Below are 14,531 nucleotides of genomic sequence, written 5' to 3'. Positions count from 1 at the left end.
GCCTTCTTTCGGGAGATGTCTTCAACGAATTTGTCAGATGATGATTCCTAGTGACCATGGTGTTCTTTCATTTCTTTTCTCATATGCTTCTTCATAGGTTGTTTATTCAACCACATCATACTTCTTATGAGGGAATTTCTCATGTTGACCTTTATTGGTGTGTAAATCATGCCTTCAAGCATGTTATTAATGAAAGAGATATTCCCTATTCTTGACCATGTTTCTAGAGCCATCCCTCATGCTCATTAATACATATGATGAAATGACTTTTAAACTGAAAACATAGATGCATACATACCTCATCTTGACTATTTCCTTGATCATCTTTTCTTCCTTTGATATATTTTTGACATTGCCTCTTTGTTTTGTTTCATTTCTTCTTGCCTACATATCATCCTTTTTTGAATCCCATGAGTGGAATTCCTATCGAGACATCTACTTTTTTTGAGAGTTATTAATCTTCTATTGAAGATTCCACTGAAGGATATTAGTAGTCCCCATCTTTCAAATGCTTCTTCTTTTTTATGATAGTGGCTTTCTAAGTTTTTATCATGATCATTTCCTTTCTGCATTGATGAGGTCATTCAATAGCTACATCCTCTCTACATGAATATCTTTATCCAAGCTATATCTACATTATGCTCCTATATTCTTGAAGATGCCATTTTTCCTAAACCATGCATTCTATCCTACTTCTACATGTCCCTATGATACCCAAAACTTTGAATGAAGACTTATGTAAAGAAGTTTCCTTGGTCAGTATAAATCTGGAGGGTCCTCCATTTTCTGCTTCTTCTCTTCTTCTTTCACTTCTTGAGTAATGTGAGCTTCTTCTCTTTTCCTCTTATTGTTGTCCTTCTTAAACTTGGGATAATCCATTTTGTAGTGTCCATATTCTTGGCAGCTAAAGCATTGGACTTTGGACATATCTTTGTTACCTGTCCTTCATGGACAAAACTTGCCAAACTTTCCTTTTCTCTTGGCCATAGCAACAAATTCTTTCTCCTTTGATCCCACATCATCTTTCACTTTGAGCATAGTCTCCTCAATTTTGCATAGAGACCAAAGTTCATTTAGTGGGGTAGCTTCCTTCTTGCATATATACTTGATGTGAAGTTGTCCCAATCCTCAGGTAGAGCATTGAGTACTACAATTGTCATTTCTCTGTCAGACATGACTTCTCCTAGCTCTTGTAGTTGACCTCTCATTTCAAAGATTTTCATGAAGTAGGGAGTTATTCCTTCCTTGGATATCTTCATCTTGTACAATTCATTGTGTAATGATATCACTTCTCCATTTTTACTGAGAATAACTCTATCAATTTATCATAGATTTATTTTGATGTTTCAAGTTTGGAAACATAATGAAAGAGAGAGTCCTTGATGAATTCTATTAGAATCCTTTGAGCTATTATATTTTGTTAGGGTTGGAGTTTGTTCCTTAGCAGGGACAATGATACTCCCTTTGATGTGTTCTATAAGTTCATTCTCCTTGAGAAGTAAATAAGTCCTCTTTTTCCATGCAAGGAAATTAGCAGTACTAGCCAATTTGTTTCTTTCCTTGCAAAAATACATTATGATACACTCAGAATATGACATACAAGTACTTACTTGATAGTGTTGATGATTAAGAAGTCTTGTTCCTTCCTTGAATATTTGATGATTTGCCTTCTTGGATATTGGTGATATTCAAATTGATTCCTTAAGAGAGGTTGCTTGGTGATGAAGACTTCTTTGAATTGAAGTGCTTTTATTTTCTTGAAGATGAGGTAACTTGATGTAGATTCTTCTTTGAATGGATCTTCTTGTTGGTGCCTTTATATGAAAGGATCTTGTTCTTGCTTTGTAGTCTTCCTTGATGGATCTAAAAGAGTAGATAATAGGCCTCATTATCCTTGATGTATTTGAAACCCTTAGCTTGTAGATTTGATGCTTCAACCTTGTTTGTGTTCTTGAGATTCCCTTCCTTGATGTGTCACCTTACCTCTGATACCATGTCGAATAATCTAGGGCACTTGAGTTAAAACGAGATTCTTCTAGAAATGATAACAATTTGTGAAGTACTTTTACTTTTCTTGCTAACACAATCTTCTTCTTCTTATTATTATTAGTGTATGTTCTCTTACTTCATCAAACAATTACCAAAATACAAGAGACAAGAACACAAGATGTTGGATCTTAGCCAGGGAAAAGCCTCTCTCTCTTAGAGAGGAAAACCCTTCTTGAAATTTCTCTTATTGAAGCTTCTATTGATAAATGAAAAACCCTAGACCCTTGACAAGAAGATCCTCCAAGAACTAGTCAAGCCTTTGTTCTTCTTCTTCCAACATTTCATCCTCCTTCTTCTAGCACTTCCTTCTTCTTTTGTCAACTAATAGCAGCCCTAGTTATTCTTGCATTAGAAGAGATATTTTTGTTTGTTCCTTAGTAAACTCCTTCCCTTGTGAAGAGTACCTTATCCCTATTACAATTGATTTCTTCCTTGAGATATAGTTACAGGTCTGATGTAATAATAGTATGGACCTATTTGTTTGCACATGTGAGGGGATTCCTTCAAGAAACTCATACTAGATAGTTGTCCTTCCTTCGCTTGTGTGGTCTTATTCTTTGCTTGAGTGAGAGGCCTAATAGGCACTCCTTTCTTAGCCCAACCAACAAAATTTTATGACTGTAATAGGAGGGTTTTTATGACAACAGAGAGAGCCACCTTTTCTTTGCACATGTGACTGTAATAGGCCTTAAGACAACCCTCTTAAATTCAGTTTTCTTCCTTCCTTCTTCACTGCACTAGAGGCTCTTTCTTCATCCTTTTTCTTACCCTATTATTTTCCTTTTCCTTCGCTGATTTCGGAGGTGACTTGTGTTGCTTTGGAGGGGTGGAATGACCCTTATATATAGAGGTATGCTCCTTCTCTAGGTCGACTTGAGGCCGACTTGGCTTCTATGCTTCTGATTGCTTCCTTTTGTGATGTCATTGCATGGAGGAGGCTTGTGACTTGGCTTGGAGGTATTTCTTGGACTCTCATACATAAATATACATGGTGTAACATGCCCTTAATGGTCTTCAACATTTATTTTGACTCTTTGACTTCCCTATAGCACTTTGACATGTGCTAGACCTATGCAATGAGTAAGAAACTCATTGATATAAATAACACAAATAATATTTCTTTTCTTTTATAAATACAAAGAGAAAAATTACATTTATGAAGACTGAACCTAGTTACACTTTACTCAACAATAATGTCATGGGTGAAAACCCTAATGGTTTCAAAAGCCACAATTGTTCCAGCACTAGGATGATTTTCCTCGAAACCAAATCTATAAGTTGTTTCTTCATTAACCACTTATCTTCACATGGCTCACCTCGCCATTGGTTCTAGATTGTGGGCCATTTCTCCCACCATTAAATACTCGATCGACAATGGGGCCAAGGTTATTTTTACTAGACATCTTATATATACTCTAAAGCCTTCAGCCATCACCCTGTCTCTAGGGGATTTTGGTGCCATTTCTACAAATTTGTTAGTCCAGCGAAAACTTCCTTCGTAGCCAGATTCTTCCCTCCTCCAAAGTGATGCAATTACTCCTGATCTCTCGAGTTTTTCAGTCTTTATGAGGCTGATCTCAAGGGGTACTCTCTGTATGCAGGTGAAATTTTTTGACTTTGTCTCTACCCTTGCATTCAAAATTCAATATTGGACAAGAATCCCTTTCGTCTCAATGTGTTTCCTACATTTGGGTAGGTAGCTTCAAGAAGGGATTTTGCTTAAATATTATGGCATATCCAAGGATGCCTTAATCTTCCTAGCTTCACGATTAAATGAAGGATCAAAGGGCTGGGGTGAACCCTCTTCCTCTCAGTTTTAATCCTTTCAATATATTTAAAACCAAGGATATCGTAACTACATCCCAAATATCTCTCAAGACCAACTTTCATTGTTGAACAAGAAGAAGATATTCCAAGTCTAGAGGTGGACGAATCCAAATATGTTATTTCTTACATGGCCTATGGGTGGAATTCCATTATTTTCTACTTCAATGGGTTCTGGCCATCTGCATCTGTGCTCAAGGAATGGGTACATCAAGTCACGTATCTATATTTTTGTTCGAATTGTTTCTTTGTGGTTTATTTCATAAATCAAGAGGATCATCAAATTGTTTTTTAATCAAGCACCCTAGTTTTAGGGTAACTCTAGGCTCTTCTTTTAGCCATGGTTTCCTTTTTCAACCCTTTATCCATGACAACTATGGCCACTCCAATTTGGGTAAGACTCCCTAATATGTCCATTCATTTTTTAAATCTAGATATCTTAGCTTATGTTCAAAACTCTCTTCGCCATTTTATTAAGATAGATACATACAAGCTTCAGAGAGGTATTGTAACATTTGCACGCATATGTTTCGAAATATATCTCAACAAAGGGTTGCCTGATAGAATCATCATCAATTGGAATGACCTATCTTTTTCATAGTCGATGAACTATGAAAACAAAACTTTCTATTGTAGGTCCTGTCAACAACCAGGTCATATCTAGAAAGATTGCCCTTTTTTTTCAAGGGCACCCTCACCCCCTGATCCCATGAAAAAGAATCGAGGTTAGAAAGAATCAAAGGATCTAAAAGTATCTAAGAATTCCTAAACTCACAAGAAAGAGAACATGAGACATTAAAAATATTTTGCATCCAGATCTTGTCCTTCAACCTCAACTCAACCCAATGCAACACCATCTCACCCCTTAGACTCTAGGGTCCCTCCCCCTTTGTCTTCATATCCCCACTCCCTTCTGAAATCCTTGAATGTTGAAAAAAAAGATACAACCATGATCCTAGTCTTGTCCACAAATGGGCACAAACGTCTTTGTGAATCAGATCACTCGAATAGTGATAAGGAAGCAACCACAATTACAAACCCTACGAAAATCGGATCGACTCAAGGAAATGAAACAATGACTCCACTAACACTTTTCCAAACTTCATAATGGGAAGGATTGATGTTCGTAAGAAAAAAGGAAGAAACCCCCTTGCAAAGCTCAATGATCATTTATGGCCTCAAAGACTAGAATCTTAGTATAAGTATCTATATGTTCAAGGTCACCTAGTTTGTCTTTATTTTTTGGATTTGGTTCGATTCCACAATGACAAACCAATCTAAATTTCTCAGTGTTTCATGCAATCTCATCTTCATAAGATAATACATTTCTCACTCCACAAAAAAGGAGAGATATAATATATTCAAAATAAAACTTTACAATTAATTTCCATGACTTAGAATAATATTTAATCAAACAAAGTGATTTTAAAAATTAAGAAAAAAATGATTTAGAATCATTTTCATGATTTAATATGCAAGCCAGAGGTTACTACTGCAAAAAATTGGAGGGACAATCAATTTTGTTATACCTAACTATAATAATTTTAATTTAATAATTTTAATAACATGTTTAATAAAATTATTTATGATTAAATTTAAAAATATAATTAAATAAAAAATGATTTAAAATTAATCAAATCATGTGATCATTATTTGAATAATTTAATTTATCAAGTTTGTAAGCATATTTAATCAATATATCCTATTTTCTTGCAACAAAGAATTCCCATTATATGGCATTTAGCCTTGAGTGTTAGCTCAATTGGTCAAGTCCCCATTGCTAAAGCACCTTTGATATTGAGAGGTCACAAATTCAATTCTCTCGGCACTCTCGGGGTTACGCTTTGTGGTTGAGCAAAGAGAAAGTGATCCCTTCGGGTGGATCTGTCTAGTACAAATATTATGTGAATGTAGCGGTCATCAATTCGAGATTTATCACACATATATATATATATATATATATATATATATATATATATATATATATATTGTATGGTGTGAAATAACTACGATAATTTTTCGTTGTCAAAACCCAAATTAAACAATTTTGTATAACTAGAGTTAAACATTATATGGCATCTCAAATTTTATTTAAAATAACAAATATTAATAATGTTAATTATTAACTTATTATAGATAATATATACAACGTTAACATCAACATGCTATGAAAATGCATAAAATGCACGAATTTATTTATTTATTTTTTATTTGCTAGCCTGTCTATGACTTGTGGGACTAGCTTGTGGTCTAAGAACTTGTGACCTAAGAACATTTTAGCCATCAAAATCACTCGAGAATCACACCCAACATTGGCTACACCATACCTTAACATGGTTGGATCTCTCTTGGTGTCTCCTCTCCATTACCGTGAGTTTCAAATCGTGTCTACCTTATGGAATGAAACCCTCAAAATCTAATCACACTAGTCGGATTTGCTCAAGATGTCCCCATGGCTTCCAACATAAGTGGCCCTCATGCAAATTCAACCTTGCTCAACGGTGGAAAAGCCCCCCCACTTTTCACCATTGGATCAAAATAAATAGATATGACTAGTTTACATGTTAAGTAAAATATACATGTCAAATATAATTTAAAATAATATACATTGCAACAAACATTATATGTATAAACATCCATATCACCTAATAAAAACATAGAAAATGTAGGATCAGTGACCTATATAGTTGGTGTATCAATGGGTGGTGCAACAAGTGTTATAGGTGGCGTATAAGGTGGTGTAGGTGCATGAGAAGGAGGGGGGGAAGATGGTGGATGAGGTGGAGAAGGAAAAGGTGGAGGAGAAGGAGGATTCATAGCATAAGGAGAAGTAAAGAATGAGGTGGAGTATGTGCACCCTTAAATGTCATTGCTCCTCATCCCTCATCCTCAACCCATAAATTTGAGCACTAAAAACATGGGATATAAGTAATATCATATCATAAGGAAGGCTCACATATATATTTACAAGATCAACTCCATGTAGAATCACATACTATTGTACTAGCCCAACTTCATAGCTAGACAACAATCTACATGATTGAACTACAATATGATCGGCAAATCTCGATCTAGGCCCCATGGTATGCTAGGTTTTTGAAACTGTTGATGGTGTTGGAAAACACCAATATAGAAGGGATCTCTCCGATATAAGGTCCCAACTAGACCTCACACCATTTGGTGTAGGAGTCCCATCCAGAATACGACTCGACTATCGTTTACTTAAATATATGCCTTGGCTTTAGCTATCAGCATGAGAGAGAAGTGAAAAAGTCATTTCAAATGAGAAAGCACGTGTGCCTTGAGAATGTATGATTGTCAATGTATCTCAGTGCTTTTACTACAAAGGAGAATTAAGTAAGCCTCTAAGAGAGAAGTAATAGTACTGCCCTAATGGAGACAAACACAAAGGGGGAAAGGCTCACCCGACATCAAGAAAATTAGTTCGCATAGATGTAGGCGATCAATGTTAGCATTACAACATGTTCCAACAAGAAGCACTAAAGTAACCGAAATAGATCAACTAATTTAGTATTGATGAAAGCAAACATGAACCATAAAAATTCAAAGAATAGTCTTAGAAACATTCACAATCAATGGGTGGAAACATGTTGACCTGGAAGGCTTCAATATTAAGTAAAATTCCAAATATACATTAATACAATGGACAACAGTAGCTCCAATACTGGAGCGTTAGAACCACTACTTGCTCCCCAAAAGTAATAATGTTGTCTCTTTAATGCCTTATGGGAGAAGCCAAGGTTAAAATTCCTTTACATGAGGAATGAGGATTTATTTATAACTTGAGAAATAACCTTTCACCTCCTCACAACTCTTGGCTTTCCAACTTCTAGTGACCTTTGGACTTCTACAACCTTTGGAATTCCAAATTACCTTTGGAATTCCAAATGACTTTTGGAATTACATATGACTCTTGATATTACATGTCTTTTGGACTTCCATGAATATTTTTTCCTTATGTGACCTTTGGACTTCTACTTATTTGTCTCTATAATGATTACATAGTACATCATGGCTTTACACATCATCATATGACGAGACTTGACATATCACTATCTTAAATGACTAAGACTAATAGTGACTGATGATGTGGTCTTTTCTTCGTTGGTGACATGGTTGCCACTTTGTCTCTGTTCTTGATTCATCTTCTAATTAAGGTGATTTCACCCTACGAAGGATCTTCAATCTTGGAGTCATAAGGGTTCTTCAATCATAAAGTTTCAAGTGCGTTCTTGGTTTTGTTCATGATTCCTTTGTTCAACCTCTTTGCCTGATATTCCTCGCATATGCTTGCCATGAGGTCCTGGGAATACATGTTTCTATAATCACTCATGACGAGCAACAATCAGCCTAAAAATCTCCTATTCTACCATGTTTTATTCATATTTTCATGTTCAGGCCTTTTCGGTGCACTCAAAAGGGTCAAAGGAGCAAGGGCGCATGGGCACACTTAGAAAGGCTGAAGGGTTGAAGAAGGAAGGCTTAGGTACTTCTTCATGAACTCAAGAGAGGAAAGAAAATAAGGCAGGTATGTGTCACAAGTTCGAAGGATGAAGGGGAAGGCTTTAGGATTCCCAAGTGCATTGTGTGATCAAGGGAGAGAGGGAGGGCACAGGGTGCATTCCTAGAGGCTAAAGTCTGAAGCTTCATGCCTTCAAGAGGCCTCAAGAAGAGTGCAGTGTGCACCCTTAAAGGTTGAAGGCTGAAGCTTTGTAACTTCAAAGTGCGCTCATCTGCTCAAACAACTCAGGAGCCGCATGGTGCAATGGGGAAGGCTAAAGGGTTAAGCTTTGAGTCTTCAAGATGCGCTAGTTCCCTCAAGGAGGGCACACTTCTTCAAGTCGAAGGAGTGTGCTCAAGGAAGAATTAGTCATTCTTGGAGGGTGCAGTTTGGGAAAAGGAAGGGGATTTGTGCTTTGGGAGTGCGCCCAACTCTTAATAAGGACACATGGTGCACTTCCGAACAACGAAGGGTCTCCCATCAAGGCTTCGGAGTGCGATCATGCACTCTTGGCCTTAATGGGCTCGCTTTGCAACCAAAATTTTCTAAATCTGGGTGATAATGCAAAGGGCGAGCAAGATGAGTTGTTAGACATAAAACCATCTGCGACACATGTTGAAAAATGTAACTAGGTTTGGTCTTCATAAAATGTATTTGTGAAAAGAATTTTTATTATTGTTACAATGACTTATTAAAGCATGGGTTTCATGCTTGGCTCATATTTTTATTAGTCAAAGTCCCCATTGTGGACTCCTAGGATTAATAATGATTCATTATAGTCATTGTATATTTTATGAGACCCTCCTTGGGCTTTCCAATGATGTAAAAATAAATATTTTTGAGTCAAATATGAATTATGTAACCTCCACACCAAGCTGGCCTCAACTAAGCAATTTGACCCCATCAAAAGTCTATATATTGAATCAGATCGAATTCACTTGGACTCACTCTCTCTCACAAGTTCAATATCTAAGAAAGAATTGGGAAAAGTGTGAACGAGAAGAAGGAGGCTAAAAGGAGTGCGAGTTTGTTCAAGAAGGAAGGGAAGGAAAAATTGAAGCTTTGGGATCTCTCTCTCTCGTGTGGGATACTTTAGAAGATCGAAGTCTCTTTGTCAAAGTCGAAGCTGATGTTGCTGCCAGTTGATGCTAAAAGCTGCCAAGTCAAAGTTCCTGGGGTCAAAGCGTTGTTTCTACTAGGTCGAGGGCTGGATCGAAGAAGAAAAGGTTGGCTTTGTGTGGAGGATTTTTGGTTCTAGGTTGAAGAGTCTCAAGAAAAACTATTGAAGGAAGATATTTTGACTGGGTTTTCCCCTAAATAGGGGTTTTTCCCTGGCAGAGTACTAGAATCTTGTGCCTTATGTTTTTGTGATCTTCATGCACACATAATTTGGTAATTCCTTGATGAAAGATAATAAAACAAATAAGTAAAAGAAGCCAACATAATTCACAATTAATTATCAAGAAAGAGAAACCTAACACTAATTCTACTAGCATTGATTTCTCAACATGGTATTAGAGCTAAGGTCGAAGAAGACTGAATATCACTTTGTTGGCTTGAAGGATGATTACTCCCTCTATGAAAGAATGGGGTTCAATTCTATAGGAAGATGGATCAAGAAGATTTTCTACTACTTATTCAACAAGGTCAAAAGTCAAGGGTTCTTAGGTGCACTTATAGGATCACTTAATGATGATAATGCATGGATCATTGATACTGGAGCATCAAGACATATGACAAGGGAAAGTAAAAAAAATCAAACTCTATCGAAGGAACCATCTTCTCATGTAGTGGAATTGGGAGACAAAAAAAGCTATGATGTTAGAAGCTTGGGATCAATGTCTTTGAAGCTGGAGAATGGAGAAAAACTACATCTCAACAAAATACTATATGTTCCAGGTTTGAAAAAGAATTTTCTTTCAATTTCTTTCCTACAAGATAAAGGGGATAGAGTTGCTTTTGTTGATGGAAAGGTCTTGGTTTGGGGAAAAGATTCAAATATTGATAAATCTAGGGTTATTGGAGTTCATGAAGGAAGCTTGTATAGAATCATTACACCACATCCTCAAGCCCTATTTCATATGGAAATCAATCCCATTGAGTTATGGCATAGAATATATGGTCATATTCATTACAAAGTCATCCCACTCTTAAAAATCTAGTTCATGGCATCCATGATATCAAAGAAGATCGTGAAGGAGTTTGCAAGGGATGCTCTTTGGGAAAACATACAAGAAAACCATTTTCAAATAGTGAAACAAGGTCTGAAGAAATATTAGACCTCATACATTCCAATGTGTGTGGTTCCATGTCTGATAAATCACTTGGAGGTCGTCTTTACTATGTAACATTTATTGATGATCACTCTAGAAAGACATGGCTCTACCTTATCAAGAAAAATAATGAAGTATTTCAAAAATTCAAGGATTTTAGATGTGAAGTGGAAACCCTAACCGAAAGGAAAATAAATACTTTGAGATCTGATAATGGTGGGGGATACACTTCTGAATAATTGATTGCATATTGTAAAAAATCAAGAATTAAGAGGGAGCTTATTCTTCCCTACTATCGTGAACAAAATAGAGTGTCCGAATGAAAGAATAGGACAATTAAAGAAGGAGTACGAACAATGCTCCTTGATCAAGACTTACCAAAATTTCTATGGATATAAGAAGCAATGAAAACCATATATATTCAAAATAGAAGTCCTCATAGAATTCTTAAAAATATGACACCTGAAGAAGCATTTACAGGGAAGAATCCAAGTGTGGGCCATCTTCGAATATTTGGGAGTCCTCCCTATATCCACATTCCAAAGGACAAATGAAATAAGTTATATTATACAAGCATCAAAGGGATCTTTGTTGGATATAGTCTCTCCTGAAAGGCATATAGAATCGACATCAAGGAAGGGAGACACATTGAAGTAAGCAGGGACGTTATATTTGATGAAAATCAAGCCTACGAAAGATCCAAGGATATTCCTATTGATTCTGATGACGGATATCTACCTATTTTGAATAAGAATAAGTACAACTCGATAATCCTCCTATAATTCAAGAAGAAGAAGAAGTACAAAGTGAGACTATTCAACCTGTGATCATACCAAACACGAGGAAGAGGCCAAATTGGTTAAAAGATACTCTTGAAGATGTTGAAGGACATGGAGATGTGAAAGGAACCTTTAGAGAAACCAAAAACACTGGAGAGATATTATGAATATGTTACATATATGACAAGAAGAAGTTGCTCATCAAGAAGTATGGAAGAAAGCTATGTAGGAAGAATATCAATCCATCATAAAGAGTGGGGTTTGGAAATCATTCCTAGACCTAGTGACAAATCAGTTGTCACCTCAAAATGGATCTACAAGATCAAACATGTTGTTGATGGAAGTATAGATAAATACAAGGCCAAATTTGTTGAAAAGGGTTTCTCTCAAAAGGAAGGCGTAGATTATGAAGAAACCTTTGCACCCACTGCAAGGTATAATACCATTAGATATTTGGTTTCATTGGCTGCTACAATGGGATGGAATATCCATCAAACGGACGTGAAGACAACATTTATGAATGGGACCATTGATGAGGAAGTATACATTGAGAAATTTGAATGATTTGAGGTAAATAGAAAAGATACTCATGTATGTAGACTCAAGAAGGCCCTATATGGTTTGAAGCAAGCTCCTTCTAATAATTAGGTTCATGAAGAGTTTCTTTGATTCAAATCTCTACATCAAGGTTGTGAATAATGAGCCAATCATTATTCTATTATATGTGGATGATCTATTCATTATATGTGTGGAGAGAAGAATACAAGAATGCAAGAAGATGTTGGTAGTTGAATTTGAGATGAAGGATCTAGGACTGATGCACGATTACCTAGGTCCAGAAGTATTGCAAAATCCTGGGGAGATATAATTAGGGCAAGGAAAGTATATCATCAAGTTATTATAGAAATTTGGGATGATGGATTCCAAGCCCATGATTACTCCTATGATCACCAATCTCAAGAAGTTGAGGGGCTCCGACTCAAGTCTCATGGATCCTACCTCTTATTGTTAGTTGGTGGGTTCTCCAATGTATCTAGTAAATACTAGGCCAAATATATGATTTGCTATGAAAATTCTTAGTCAGTTCCAATTGGAGCCTCATCATGATCACTGGATAGCTACCAAGCATATATTAGGATATCTTCGTGGAACGATACATCACTGCCAAAAGTACAATAGAAAGGAAGTCAAGCTGATTGGCTTCAAATATTTTGACTGGGGTGGAAATAAGACCGATGGAAGAAACACTACAGGTGGACTCTATAGTTTGGGATCTTCCATGATCTCATGGATGAGTAGAAAGAAAGATCTCGTTGGTTTGAGTAGTGCTGAAGAAGAGTACGTGGCTACACATGAAGTAGGCAAGGAGGTTGTATGATTGAGGAAGCTTCTGATAGATTTTTTCGTGAAGCCTCTAGATCCTACTGCGATAAATTATGATAATCAAAGTTGTATCAAGATGTCTGGAGATCTTGTGTTTCATGCAAGAATGAAGCATATAAACAATATGTTCCACTACATTAAGAACTTGGTGCATGATGGGATAGTGAAGCTACAAATGTCTTGACAGACGATCAGGTAGATGATATACTAACAAAGTCTCTTCCTAATAAGAATTTTGAATATCTTAGAAGCATGCCTGGTTTAGTTTATATTGTTGATATTGTTGATGATGATAAAAGTTTGGAAGAGATTTTTTGAGGTATTGTGTGTGAAACACATTATCTGGTAGGACATCTAGATGATACTATGTGTTGATGTCTAGTTCCCGAAGTATGGAGGGTGGCGCTGGTCATGGAGATATGACCTTGGATACGCACCTAGATCCTTGGGTTGATGGTTAGCAAGCAATCTTATTGGTGCCTAGGGAGGTTGAAATATTTAGTCCACCTTAGTCCCACTCAGACAGATTTCCCTGGTCGAGAATCTAGTCTGTGGCATTGCGGTGCCTAAATTAATGAGGGACCTTAGATAGATTTCCCTAGTCAGGAATCTAGTCCATGGAATTGAGGTGCCTAAACTCTTCATAGTTCATATATTTTGAGATCCTCCATATGAATACCTCACTAGTTGAGAGGGAATGTTGAAAAATGTAACTAGGTTCAATCTTCATAAAATGTATTTGTCAAAAGAATTTTTGTTATTGTTACAATTACTAATTAAATCATGGATTTCATGCTTGGGTCATCTTTTTATTAGCCAAAGTCCTTATTGTGGACTCCTAGGATTAATAATGAGTCATTAGAGTCATTGTATATTTTATGAGACCATTCTTGGGCTTTCAAACGATGTAGAAAGAATTATTTTTGAGTCAAAGATGAATTATGTAACCTCCACACCAAGTCAGCCTCATGGAGATCAAGTTCGCCTCAATAGAGCAATTTGACCTCATCAAAAGCCTATTTATTGAAGTGGATCGAATTCATTTGGACTCACTGTCTCTCACAAGTTTTATATCCAAGAAAGAGCTAGGAAAAGTGCAAAGGAGAAGAAGGATGCTAAAAGGAGTGTGAGTTTGGTCAAGAAGGAAGGGAAGGAAAAAATCGAAGTTTTGGTATGTCTCTCTCTCTCTCTCTCTCTCTCTCTCTCTCTCTCTCTCTCTCTCTTGCGTGGGAGACTTTAAAAATTCAAAGTCTCTTTGTCAAATTTGAAGTTGTTGTTGTTGTCAGTTGATGCTAGAAGCTGCTAAGTCGAAGTTGCTAGGGTCGAAGTGTTGTTGCTACTAGGTCAAAGGTTGGATCAAAGAAGGAAAGGTTGGCTTGGTGTGGAGGAGGTTTGTGTCTAGGTTGAAGAGTCTCAAGAAAACTATTGAAGGAAGAGATTTTGACTGGGTTTTCCCCTAATTAGGGATTTTGCCCTAGCAGAGTGCCTGGATCTTGTGTCTTGTGTTTTTGTGATCTTCATGCACACATAATTTGGTAATTGCTTGATGAGATATAATATAAAAAATAAGTAAAAGAATCCAACATAATTCACAAGTAATTATCAAGAAAGAGAAATATAACCCTAATTCTACTAGCATTGATTTCTTAACAACACACACAAACTCATCAAGAAAACTTAGACAACCTCGATCAATAACGA

The sequence above is a fragment of the Pinus tabuliformis genome, chromosome J (assembly GCF_031772625.1).
Source record: "Pinus tabuliformis cultivar Carrire ecotype Pingquan chromosome J, CPIR1, whole genome shotgun sequence".
Classification (NCBI taxonomy): Eukaryota; Viridiplantae; Streptophyta; class Pinopsida; order Pinales; family Pinaceae; genus Pinus; species Pinus tabuliformis.
The sequence above is the reverse complement of the archived record's forward strand: the minus strand, read 5'-3'. Positions refer to the sequence as shown.